The 13,457-nt window shown below is 42.7% G+C and overlaps 1 pseudogene across 1 annotated transcript; it reads left to right on the forward strand.

Moving 5' to 3' along the window:
- Positions 1-602: 602 nt before the first annotated feature.
- Positions 603-13,061, forward strand: LOC308464820 (vomeronasal type-2 receptor 26-like; annotated as a pseudogene). Its single transcript has 8 exons — positions 603-625; positions 1,919-2,065; positions 3,453-3,744; positions 5,145-5,376; positions 9,422-10,054; positions 10,371-10,598; positions 11,652-11,778; positions 12,160-13,061. The product of its transcript is annotated as a vomeronasal type-2 receptor 26-like (transcript).
- Positions 13,062-13,457: the final 396 nt, after the last annotated feature.

Here is a 13,457-nt window from a genome sequence, read left to right on the forward strand (position 1 = left end):
GCTGCCGCTTGGAGACTCCCCACTGGCCCCCCTTGCCCTGCCTCTGGGGGCCCCCTTCTGGGAATCCTCTGATTCGCTGGAGAGACTCATGGAATCTCTCTGATCACTGGCATACCCTCCTGAGCTCCCCTCAGATTGTTCCCCTTCGCTCTCCATCTCCTCCTTCCCCTGTGGCTCAGCCCCTGAGCCCATGACAGGTGGGTATAAAACTGGCAAATTCAATTGTCTTTGTCTGCACCTTCATTCAAGCTGGCATTTGTATCCTGTGGTTAAGTACTTCCCCACCATTCCCAGATTCGGACATGCACTCATTGAATGGGAAAATCATCTTGAATTGTAATGAGGGATCAGCTGTCATGTTTTATTGTGTCTTGGGCTATATGGGCTCCCTAGCCATAATCAGCTTCGTTGTGGCTTTTCCGGCCAGAAAATTACCTGACGGTTTCAATGAGGCCAAATTTATCACTTTCAGCATGTTGGTGTTTTGCAGTGTTTGGTTGTCCTTTGTGCCAACCTACCTGAGCACCAAAGGAAAACACATGGTGGCTGTGGAGATCTTCTCCATTTTATTCAGGCCTGATCTGAACAGAAGAGAGCAAATAATGGCCAGAAAAAGTGAGAGGATGTAAGTTCATCTGTTTATTAAGCTCACTTAAAAATTCTGGAAAGTCCACATCATGAGATTTTTAGTATTAGTGTTTTAATAGAGAGAGATCATTGCTCAAATGTAGCCTTCTTGTGAGTACAGTTGTACTGGACAAACATTATCACAGGTCAATGCCCTGTTTTGATTTGGCTTACATAAATAAATGTAAACTTGACTTTGGCTATTAATAAATTGAGGATTATGAGAACATAGTAGTGCTGGTATCTATTTTGACCAGTGAAATTGGGATTTGTAGTTCATATTCAAGAACTGTTGTCGGGATCTTGGTCTCCATGTTGAGTTGTCTTCTCTACTTGGGCATAAGACTATATAACAGGGAGCAGCAAATAAGGAAAAAGAAAAGAGGATAACCACAATAAAACAATAGTTGCAAAATTCAGAAAACATATCCTAGGAGCTTTGTATTGAATGATGCCACTTCAGAGGCCAAAAACACGCTTGGGAAATTATAATCATTCCTATCATTGTCAAAATTACTGTTTTCTGTCTTGTGACACAATTGACATCCAGAGCCTGTAAGAAAAATCAAAAATAAGCATATTGAAAAACCTATATAATTCCTGTGTTATTCAGAACTGGATCTAGGGATATGTAGGGTATTTTCATTCTTCTGCATAACCACTTTTCCACTGATTTTTAACAAATAAAGTATGCTGTGAGTATCCTGGTTCCTCATATATTCTCCTGCTTCCCCTGTTTATTTTCTGCTTCCCAGATTCTTACTGTGGAAAACTGAACTTTATTGATCAGTATAGAATAGCACACATGCCCTGTAATTTGCATACCCATCTTTTTGGGAAACAGGCTGAGAATTCACAAGTTTGCATTTGGATTCCTTTGCTCACCACAGCAAAATTACTGACGCCTGCCCTGCAGAGACACATATTAAGTTGTTTAGAAATAAATTTTAAAAATTCACTCATCCTTAGAGGATAAAGGGGGGAGATAAAGAAAATACACTGTTTCGGGAAATTAACGATGGACAAGGTGGTGAAATGAAATAAAGGAGCAAGATACTGGTACCCAGATTCCCTAAATAGCCATGCTGCAAATCTGTGTAGCAGCAACACCATCTACCATTCAAGGAAGGCTGTAGAAAAGCTGAAAAACAGCCACATTGAATTCTGCAACTGGGATCATGGGAATACAGCTTTGGAAGGGCAGTTTCATCAACAGGATCTTGCTTGTGGTGATGTTGCTGCTCGTTCTACCATGTCGTATGGTATGCAGTGCACATTCTATTAATTGCAGCATATATGATGATCTCCTCCCTATTCCGCATGAATTTTACCAGCCAGGAGGCATTGTCATTGGTGAAATTGTTTCTCAAGTATTACTCCTCTCTAATATGCTCTCTTTCATGGAACAGCCTGCCCAGATCACGATTGACGAACCTATGTAAGGCATCAATATTTTTCACACAATTTGAAATATGTATGAATTATAATTATTCAGAACATATCCTTAAGGAACGATGTGCTTTATGGTGCTTTTGATGTAAAAAAAGTGACACTTGGATTGTTAATATGTCTGTGATACCTTCTACAATGTCTTGTTGGGCATAAACCGCTAGTGTGTTTCCTCCAGAAATCTTACAGAAATGAATGGATCATGTGCATTTCTGTATCTCAGCTGGAGCAGGATCCTCTCATACCATCTATTTGCTTCTGAGGTGGTTATCTGGCAAGGAGCATTTATCTTCTTTCTGCTTGTCATTTATTCATACTACATTTTAAATTTATTTCCAAACTGCTAGAAGTCCTATTCCTTTTTAAATGAGTGGCAAAATAAGGAAACCTTAAAACCAGTGCTATTTTTCTAGAAAAAGAGGTGCCAGAACTCATCATAAGTGCCTTGTTCTCTTAGAATGGCAATGGCGCCCACCTGAGAGGTGCCAGAACTGAGTTCCAGTGAGTTCTGGCTGAAAAAAGTCCTGCTTAAAACTATTTCATTTCTGCTCTCGCTACACTTTGTTGTCTTTCATCCTTGATCTCAATCTCAGCCCTTCCCTTGCCATTTCAGACTTCAGGTATTTCTGACATTTGGTTTCATATTGTTATATTTTAGAGAAATAAATGTTTCTTATTCCTGTTTTAATACATCTAATTTGCAAAGCTTACTCTCTCACATCATACAGGGAGAAACATAGGGCTATTGATGCAATACATAACAGACTTTAGAGGGTCAAAGCAAACCTAACCCTCTTATGGAAGTATCGTTAGATGGGCCAATATTTACAAACAGAAACTTGTCCCTATTTGTTGTTCATACTTTTTAATTTAGAATCATAGAATTATAAAGCTGGAGGGGACCATGAGGGTCATCTAGACCAGCCCCCTGCCATGCAGGAGTCTCATGCTTGACCTACTAAGCTATCCAGCAGACATTTACAATAAAATTTTTAAAGTGTGCCATATTAAATACGGTACTGCCCTTTCCCCCCTTTTTCTTAAAGAAAGGTGATTTGTGAATTGACTCTAGTACAATACAATAGTATCTGGAAAAAGGATTTCATTGTACTTTCCACTTGTAATATTTTATTAAGCATTAAAAAGTCCTGGAACTGTATGAGCATTTAGATCATTAATTGACTGGAGAAATATTTATTTCATAGGTCTTATTTTTGTACTTTGGTATATAATCTTGTGCAGTTATAAACTACAGTTGAATCCTAGAAACCTGCAGAGATGTGATGATGAAGTGCACAAGTTGTTGTTGTTGTTGCTACTGCTGCTGTTGTTGTTATAGCTGTGGTTTTATTAAACAGCTGCTAATTGTCTTGCAGATCAGTGCCAAAGAACTACCAGCACGTTCTGGCCTTAGCATTTGCTGTCAAAGAAATCAATGAGAATCCCAACATCTTATCCAATATCTCTCTGGGGTTTCGTATCCTCAATAGCTACTACATTGCAAGGATGACCTACAAGGCCACCCTCAGCCTGCTCTCCACAGAACATAGGTTTGTCCCCAACTTCAAATGTGACAACCAAAACAATCTGATAGCTTTCATTGGGGGATGTATCTCTGAAGTCTCTGCCAACATGGCCATCATTTCAGCAATCCACAAGACTGCACAGGTAAGTCGTGTGCATGAGGGCATGGAGGTTTCACAAGTATGGTACACCATCTTGGTTTCAGGAAACTCTCTGACAGTGTTCACCATGATTTTTAGTTACTGAATGAGAAATATGGGCTAGATGATTATACAATCTGATGGATAGAGAACTTGTAGGACAACGGAACACATGGATAGCTTATTGTCAGAGTTTGGGGATATTTCAAGTGGGATACTTCAGGACTTTGTTTTGAAGGTGTTGTTTCTCAAAAAAAAAATATTGATTGCTGAGACAAAAGGGTAGAGAGAATCCTTATCAATTTGGAGGTGACAAAAGCCTGTGGGGGATAGATAACACTTCAGAAGACAGGAAAAGAAATCACAATAATATTATTATAATAATAAACCTTTATTGTCACTACATCACCTGTGTGCAGTGAAATTAAACAAGCCCCCCTCCCCCCCCCACACACATACACTCAGTCTTGTTCACACTCTGTATGCTTGTTGGAAGTCAATTGCACCACTATTATTTTTCCATTCAGCAGCCCAACAGCCCACAGATAAAAACTGTTCTTTAACCTGTTGGTGTGGCTGACTATACTTCTGTATCTCCTGCCCAAAGGTAGGAGATTAAAGAGGTGCTGGCCGGGGCGTGAGTCATTTTCCTTGCTCTTCCGAGGCAGCGGTCTCCCGCGATGTCATCTAGCGAACTCAGGAGACAGCCCATGATGTCCTGTGCTGTATTCACCACCCTCTGTAGGGACTTTCTGTCCGTGGCTGTCAAACCAGCGTACCACACTGTAATACAGTATGAAAGGACACTTTCTATTGTGGACAGGTAGAAGGAGATCATCAATTTTTGTTTGACATTGTTTTTTGCAAGACCCTGGGGAAATAGAGTCTCTGTTGGGCCTTCATGATGCCAAACAGAACCTGCTTACTCTCACGACATATTTTAAGTAACTCCAATTCTCTCTGAAAGAGATAAGCCACACCAGGAAATCTTCAGAGAGTCCCAAAGCCTTCAGGCTGGTTGAGAACCCTACAGGAATCTCCCAGTTGCATCTGTGTGCAATGTCCCCAAAGACACAACTCAGATATTACTTCTACAGGTTCTGGAAACAGGGAGTGGAAGTGATTGACTAGTGTAGCTGGGGCTCTGATGGGACAGTGTAGGGAGCTCAGACAAACAGCCCAGTGGGGCATTTTTGTGACAGCAGCCATCCTAATCTGCTGCCTGAGACAAGAGGCTCAATGTGGCTCCTGACCAAAGATAGTCAGGTTCTCATGCAGGATCCCCCCATCTGAATTTTCACAGAACATTGAATGAGATGGACCACAGAACTGTTTTCTAATAAGTAAATCTATGATGTAAATGCTTGTAACCCATCTGAAAAATGCTTATTAATTTTATTTCAGCTGACTTATGGATCATTTCTGCCACTAAAAGCTGTCAAAAAGTCCTTCCCATTTTTGTATCAGATGGTGCCAAATGAAGCCCACCAGTACACAGGGATTGTGCGATTACTTCAGCATTTTAAGTGGACATGGATTGGGCTTTGGGCTGTGGACGATGACAGAGGGGACAGGTTTTTAAAGACAATGGTCCCAATCCTTTCCCCTAATGGCATCTGTTATGCCTACATAGTAAGTGTTGGAATTCTGCCTGGGTCAGAGGAATTTGCCACAGCGTAGGCACCGGCAGATATTCCTGTCGACCTCCCCGCGTCTCCCAACCTCTGCTGATAAGCAGGCGAGGTCCGGCGATTCTTCTCAGATGTATGAGAGGAACACACCGTTCTTCCTCTCTCCCCTTTGGTGTCCCCAGGGAGGGGAAAGAAGCAGACAGAAAACTATTTACATCATTTATTTCTGCCTCTTACATCAGTACAGAGAATCATGTCTGCACTCAACAACAGCAAGAAGAAAACTCCTCCCAAAGTACATCCAGTACAGGTCATATGATACACACACACACTGAGCTAACATCCGGTGCTCAGTACAGAATGGACTGCCCCTTTGTTCCCATGGCAACAGTCACAAACATCCTGTCTGGCTTTCCAGCCACAAGCAGCTGGCTGAGCTGCTAAAGCCTTTGCTTGCTGCAGCATTGGTGCTTTATGGTAACATACTCCCCCTAAAGTATCAATGTGTGCTGCGAGCAAAGCGTCATCCAGAGAAGAAAACAAACAGTTGTTATATTTATAACATTCCCCTGTTGTTTCAGTTCCACCCTTGGAACTACCCGCCACTGGTTTAACCAATGTACCTCTCTGGTTGTGTGACTTCGCATTACCTCGGTTAACAACTCTCTGTTGTGCCTTTGTCTCTGACTCAGACACAGCTTCAATCTGTCCTTGGTCGTTCACAATAGCAACATATGCAAGGTTAGCAAACTCCTTTGAATACCTCTTGGGTGGTACACCCTTCGTTGCTCTCTCAGACCTGCGTATGAGGTTCTGATCCTCTGTGCTCACTGGTTCAACCTTTGGACTCTGTCGAGAACCAGTAGCAATCAGTGGTTCTTCCTCCTCTTCTGAGGGTCTAGTCATTATGTGAGATTTCCTCTCAATGACTGTGACAACTGAGCTGTCTGAGCTATCGCTGTCATCATCAGTACTACTGAACTCAATAAGATCAAACTCATCATCATCAGAATCCTCTGTGGGAAATGTTTGTACTACAACCCGCTCTTGCTCTGGAGCACTCTCTAGGAACTTTGTGAGAATCACCTGACCAGATTCAGACAAAATTACTCTGTAGAGACCCTTTTCATAACCCACAAAAATGCCTCTGGCATTCTTTACACCACCTGGAGCTTCTGTTCTCACATGAGACCCGAAAACCTTAAAATAGGCAACAGAAGGTTTTCTATTGAACAGCTTCTCAAAAGGAGAACATCCCAACTCTGTTGAGACCTTTCTCAACCACACATGAAGATAGGACGCTAGTGATTCGGCCCAATATTCATGTGGCAAATGTGAACTCAGCAATTGCGCATTCATCCCCTTTTGCAATTCTTTGTTCACTTTTACACAGACCCCCCTGTTCCACGCTTCTTGCGAAACTGCCACTTTGTGGTCTATCCCTTTTCCATCCAGGAACTTCTGAAACTTCTGCAACAGAAAAATTTGCTTGTCATCTGTGAAAAGACAATCAATGTTAGCATCATGCATACTTTTAACCTTGTCACAAAACTCCTGAAACTTTTCTAAAGTTTCTTGCGGTTTCTCCATCATATAAACCCAAGAATAATTAGTGAAACAATCCACACACAAAAGGTAATACTTTGCACTGCCTCTAGATGGTTCTAGAGGACCAATCACATCAGCATACACCCGCTGAAATGCTCTGTCGACCTTCTTGGTCTTGGTGCTCACACTGGTCACACCTGCGAGAGAGATTTCGTTAGAATCAGAAGAATTACATTTCATGTAATCACTTTGATCAAAAGTCAACAAATACAGTCCATCTTTCTCTTTGGCAGTAAGAAACAGTTCTCCATCTTTGTAGATCTTGCAGCTTTTAGCATCATAGGACAGTTTCAGTCCTTTCTTTGCAATCTGCGACACGCTCAGCAGATTAAATCTCAGTTCTGGAACCAGGTAAACATTGCTTATAGTCAAGTTCAGACTCTCAAGATACACAGTCCCAATTCCAGTCGCTTCCAACTCCTGACCGTTGGCCTGTTTCACAGTGAAGCTTTGCTTCTTCAACGTCGAAAACAGTCCTCTGTGCGGGCACATGTGAACCGTTGCGCCCGTGTCAATTATGAACGAGTTCCCAACATCTGGCGTGGTTCCTTTCGCCATCATAGCCTTTGCAGGTTTCACCTGGCACTTGGTACGGCTTTTGCCTGACGCCTGAGGCTTCGTAGAGCTGCTTTTTGCTCCTCTTGACTGGCGCGGCTTCTTACAGTTTCGCTGTAGATGCCCAGTCTGTCCACAATTGTAGCATCGGATAGCACTCAATGCTACACCATGCTCCCCAGTAGCATCAGCAGTGGGGGAATTAGAACTCTGTTCTTCCCTCCCCCTGTCTTTTTCTTCCAGTGCAGCAGGTCTGTCGTGTTCATTCAGGACCACAGCACAAACTCTCTCCGCGGTCAGCTGCGCGGCCGGTAGGGAACCAAGCTGACTGGCAACAACCTTGTAGGTGCGGCTAAGGCTGTTTATCATCATGAAGCAAAACACTTCCTCCTGAAGACGGAAATTGCGTTCCACCATCTGTTGACGCAGAAACTTCATTTCTGTCAGGTGCGCTTGAACATCTCCATCAGGCGCAAGTCTCAGATTGGTCAATTTCTCAAAATACAGCAACGCTGAAGAACCAGCATCTCTCTGATGCGTTGTACGCAGCGTGTCCCAAACCTCTTTCGCATTTTCTAAATGCTGAACATGCACCAACTGATCATCTGAGACACACAGAATTATAGCAGTCCTGGCCCTTACATTCCGTGACTCCCAACCTCTGGTTGGTGCTGCAGGGATGGGGTTTTCAATTACATCAAAAAGCCTCTGATTCTGCAGCAGGGCCTTCATCTTTACAGACCAAGATGAATAATTGTCATTGGATAAGGCAGGTGGGCAAGGCAAAGCTCCTTTCTTGGCATCCATCTTGAAGCCAAGCCTCTTCAGCTTTCCAGCCCACACTCTCAAACAAACTGTAAAATCCAACAGTCGTTTTTTTTTCTTTCTCACGCAGCAAACTGCAAATTGTTTGTGCTTTTTGCACCTGGCAGCTAAACTCAGGCTGCTATTGGAAAGTCCCTTCCAAGAGCTCGTAAACCTTGTAGCCAAAACATTCTCTGGTTTTGTTTCGCTTTCCCAGGCTTACACGCAGAGTCCAGCCCCTTTGCCAGTAACTTTCCGTTACCTAGCAACAATGCATTTCAATAAGACACCTTATCTACCACAAAAATTTGTGGAATGCAGGCTTCAGCCTTCAAGCTGCAGGCCTCTTCTCCCGGAGCTCTTGTTTTCTTTGAAACGCAGCTCCGTGAACCAGGGAATTAATCTTCCTGCGTTCACACTTTTAGCCCGAAATGCAGCATACCTTGAGCTCCGTTGCTCTGGAAAACACCTCTTCTTTCCACCAGCTGTCTGTGGAGCCTCTGGCTACTTTCAGACGCTTCTCTTCCTCCTTGGAGCAGAGGAGGACAATCCACCAGCCTCTCATGCAGATGTCCGATGAATCGCAACCATCCGAAGGCTGCCACTGTTGGAATTCTGCCTGGGTCAGAGGAATTTGCCACAGCGTAGGCACCGGCAGATATTCCTGTCGACCTCCCCGCGTCTCCCAACCTCTGCTGATAAGCAGGCGAGGTCCGGCGATTCTTCTCAGATGTATGAGAGGAACACACCGTTCTTCCTCTCTCCCCTTTGGTGTCCCCAGGGAGGGGAAAGAAGCAGACAGAAAACTATTTACATCATTTATTTCTGCCTCTTACATCAGTACAGAGAATCATGTCTGCACTCAACAACAGCAAGAAGAAAACTCCTCCCAAAGTACATCCAGTACAGGTCATATGATACACACACACACTGAGCTAACATCCGGTGCTCAGTACAGAATGGACTGCCCCTTTGTTCCCATGGCAACAGTCACAAACATCCTGTCTGGCTTTCCAGCCACAAGCAGCTGGCTGAGCTGCTAAAGCCTTTGCTTGCTGCAGCATTGGTGCTTTATGGTAACAGTAAGAATACCAAAATGGAATTATGTGGATGATAGACTTTGCTTTACAGCATTTAGGAACCTATGCAATGGTCTTTGAGGATAACCCAACTGTGTTCATTGTTTATGGAGAACCTCCATCCTTCCAGGTTCTGAGAATGTTGATATTTGTATCACCCTTCTTCTTTTTTCCAACTCTGGGCAAAGTGTGGATTGTTACATCCCACTGGGATTTTGCATCACACTCTATACAGAAGAATTGGGAGGTCCAAGCATTTCACGGTTCCATATCCATCACAGTCCACTCAAATCAGCCATCAGGATTCCAAAGGTTCATTCAGAAGCTGAGCCCTTTCTGGGCAAAACGAGATGGCTTTATCCAGGAGTTCTGGAAACAGGCATTCGGCTGTTTATTAAAAATGTCTGAAGTGTCAGAGGAGGGAAATGAAAATGAAATCATCTGCACTGGGGAGGAGAAGCTGGAGAGCCTTCCTGGAATTCTGTTTGAAATGGACATGACTGGCCACAGCTACAATGTCTACAATGCTGTCTATGCTGTGGCGCATGCTTTGAACGCCATCTACAAATCCATATTCAAACGTAGGGGATTGGAAGAAAGGGTCAGACTGACATTTCCCAGTGTGCAATCATGGCAGGTAATTAGAAAGCAATACTTTAAAATTATAGAGTTCTAGGATTGTAGAGATAGAAGGGGTCCTCAGGGTCATCTTGCAGGGTGTTGGACTAGATAACCCTCAGGGTCCCTTCCAACTCTACAAATATATGATTCTATGATTGATTGATTGATTGATTGATTGATTGATTGATTGATTGACTGATTGATTGATTGATTGATATTCACAAGTGGCCACCTACATAAACCAGATGACAACTATAAGGACAACTTTGGGAAGTTCACTAAAGTAATCTTAGCACTATGTTGTCTTGTTATTCATTGCTCTTTCAATCAAGGTTCATCATTATCTGAGGAGCATCATATTCAATAATAGTGCTGCAGAGAATGTGCACTTTGATGAAAATGGAGAATTGGTTGCAGGTTTTGATATTACAAACTGGCTGATGTTCCCCAATGGTTCAGTGGTTAGAATAAAGATTGGAAGATTAGAACTTCAGGCTCTTCCAGGCAAAGAGTTAACCATTTATGATGACCAGATTGTGTGGCATCCACATTTTAATCAGGTGAGACATGCCAGAAAGAAAAGTTTTGGCCACTTTAACTTTCTGTTTTGCTTTTTAGCTGCTAGCTTATTCGGGATAGTAATATTTTATATACATTATTAAGTATAATTGTTTACACTGAAATGGAGAATGCCTGTGTGTATTGCAGAAAGCGTTTAACTGGAAGATCGCACTGAAGCTAAAGAAAAGCAAGAAGAGCTCTCTGAGCTCCTCAATGGCTTGATAATTAAATGTGATTGTTCTCTGGCAGCTCTGATGAGATATTTAACTTTAGATCACATGGGAGGCGATTGAATTGCATATTTGCCATCTTGGAAGGGTGGTGGCTTGAGTCTTTGTTCCCAGGCTCTATGTGGGTAAAGGTGTGTAAAACAGTCTCCTGGAGGGACACCAAACAGCTGCAGGCAAAATGGAGGCTGTAAGAAGAGAGAGAGAGACCTTTGCTTATACAGTGGTACCTCGTGTTATGGATGGGATCCGTTCCTGAGGCCCGTCCGTAACGCGAAATGCCCACAACTCGAAGCGCTGCATCTGCACAGGCGCGCGGCACAATTTAGTGCTTCTGCCTGTGTGCAAGCGGTGAAACCCGGAAGTAACCCATTCTGGTATTTCCGGGTTGCCGCGGGACATAACACGAAAAGACGCAACATGAAGCAGACGCAACACAAGGTATTAGTGTAGGTCTGTTTTGAATTATCTTTTATTTCTTATAAGATTCTGAGTCTGTGGGGATCGGCACCGGATATGGAATTATTTGGATGTTTCTTTTTGTTCTGTTCTGAAGAAAGTTCTGAATAAATTTTATTAGATCATTTTGTAGAAAGTTCTGCAAGTAAAGTTTTAAATAATATATAATGGGTCTGGAAAATGTTTCTTTCGAAAAGGTTTTATGCATCCAATCGCTTCAAGTTGCACAATATAATATCTGCAATGCACCTTACGCAGTTCTTTTACAAATTGGGCCAACTGTTTCATTTTCCCAACATAATTCTCTTTGTAGAGCTGAATGAATGAAGAGCACTAATCCAAGTCCCTTTATATTATTTTGCGCAGGTGCTGCCCCTTTCTCTGTGCAATGACAACTGCCATCCTGGCTACAGCAGGAAAAAGAAGGAGGGAGAGAAATTTTGCTGTTATGACTGTGCTCCATGTCCAGAAGGAATGATATCTGGCCGGAAGGGTAGGCAACAATTGTGTATTGTGATATCATTCATCTTCTGTAACATATCGTATTTGCTTTGAGAATGCACATCCCTTGAACATACAACCCAAACACAAGAACACTCTTCCTTATGTTATTTCCAGGAGCTGGTATTCAGATGCATATTGCCTCATTGATACCCCTATTCTGTATCTATTTGTCCAATCCTCTTTTAAAGCCATCCAAGTTGATGACCAGGTGCTCTTGGAGGAAACTGATTTTCTGCATTGATTTCAATCAGGGTTTATATCAAAAATATCAAAAACCATCATCAACAGCAAACTCTTGCACTGAATTAGATTATTAGAATTATGCAGCTCAACCCATAGAAATATTTGAACAGCTCTTTGTTGTTTTCAGATATGGATGTCTGTGTCAAATGTCCAGAAGACCAATATCCAAACAAGGACCAAACTAGATGCATTGCTAAGGTTCTAAGTTACCTCTCTTACAAAGAAGATTTAGGGATCATCTTAACTACCTTGACTATTGCTTTCTCATTGATCACAGTTTTAGTTCTTGGGATTTTTATCAAGCACAGGGAGACTCCAATCGTTAAAGCCAACAACCGGACACTCACCTACACCCTCCTCATCTCCCTCCTCCTTTGCTTCCTTAGCTCCTTACTCTTTATTGGAAAGCCTGGGAAAGTGATCTGCCTTCTCCGACAAACAGCGTTTGGTGCCATATTCTCTGTGGCTCTTTCCAGCATTTTATCAAAAACCATCATGGTGGTGATGGCATTTATGGCAACCAAGCCAGGCTCTACAATAAGAAAATGGGTGGGGAGAAGATTGACAAATTCCATCATCCTTTCCTGTTCCTTTCTTCAAGTTGACATATGTACTCTTTGGCTAAGTACTTTCCCTCCATTCCCAGACACAGACATGCGCTCAGTGAATGAGGAGATTATACTAGAATGTAATGAAGGTTCCACTACCATGTTTTATTTGGTCTTGGGCTATATGGGTTTCCTAGCCAGTATCAGCCTCGTGGTGGCTTTCCTTGCCAGGAAATTACCTGACAGTTTCAATGAAGCCAAATTTATCACTTTCAGCATGTTGGTGTTTTGTAGTGTTTGGTTATCCTTTGTTCCAACCTACCTGAGCACCAAAGGAAAATACATGGTGGCTGTGGAGATATTCTCCATCTTGTCCTCCAGTTTTGGGTTACTGGCCTGCATTTTTTCCCCTAAGTGCTACATCATTCTTCTGCGACCTGAGCTGAACAACAGGGAGCAATTAGTAAGGAAAATAAAATGAAGGCATATGTCCACCTCTTCATTCTGAAGATGTCATGTATATCATATTCTGACACTCTGGCCTGCTGGGTTGCATTTTCCCCTCTAAATGCTGCATCGTTGTGCTGGGGCCCAGTTGAATAACTGGGAATAAATCATATATCCTAGAGAAAATAAACTATATGAATAAACATTGCCATGAAATTTATTGTGTCCATTTCTTCATTCTGCATATATATAGGGCTTTTGTTCAGCCGGAACTCACCGAAACTGAGTTCCAGCATCTCTTTGGTGAGTTCTGGCACCTCTGTAGTATTGCAGTGCCAGTCACAAGCACGACGCTCAGGGCTGCGGGACAGAGGAGGAGGGTAGCATGGCGGTCAGGGCTGTGTGGCGGAGTCAGTGGGCAGCATAGCAA

Source organism: Podarcis pityusensis (assembly GCF_964106645.2).
Source record: "Podarcis pityusensis genome assembly, chromosome: 16".
Taxonomy (NCBI): domain Eukaryota; kingdom Metazoa; phylum Chordata; class Lepidosauria; order Squamata; family Lacertidae; genus Podarcis; species Podarcis pityusensis.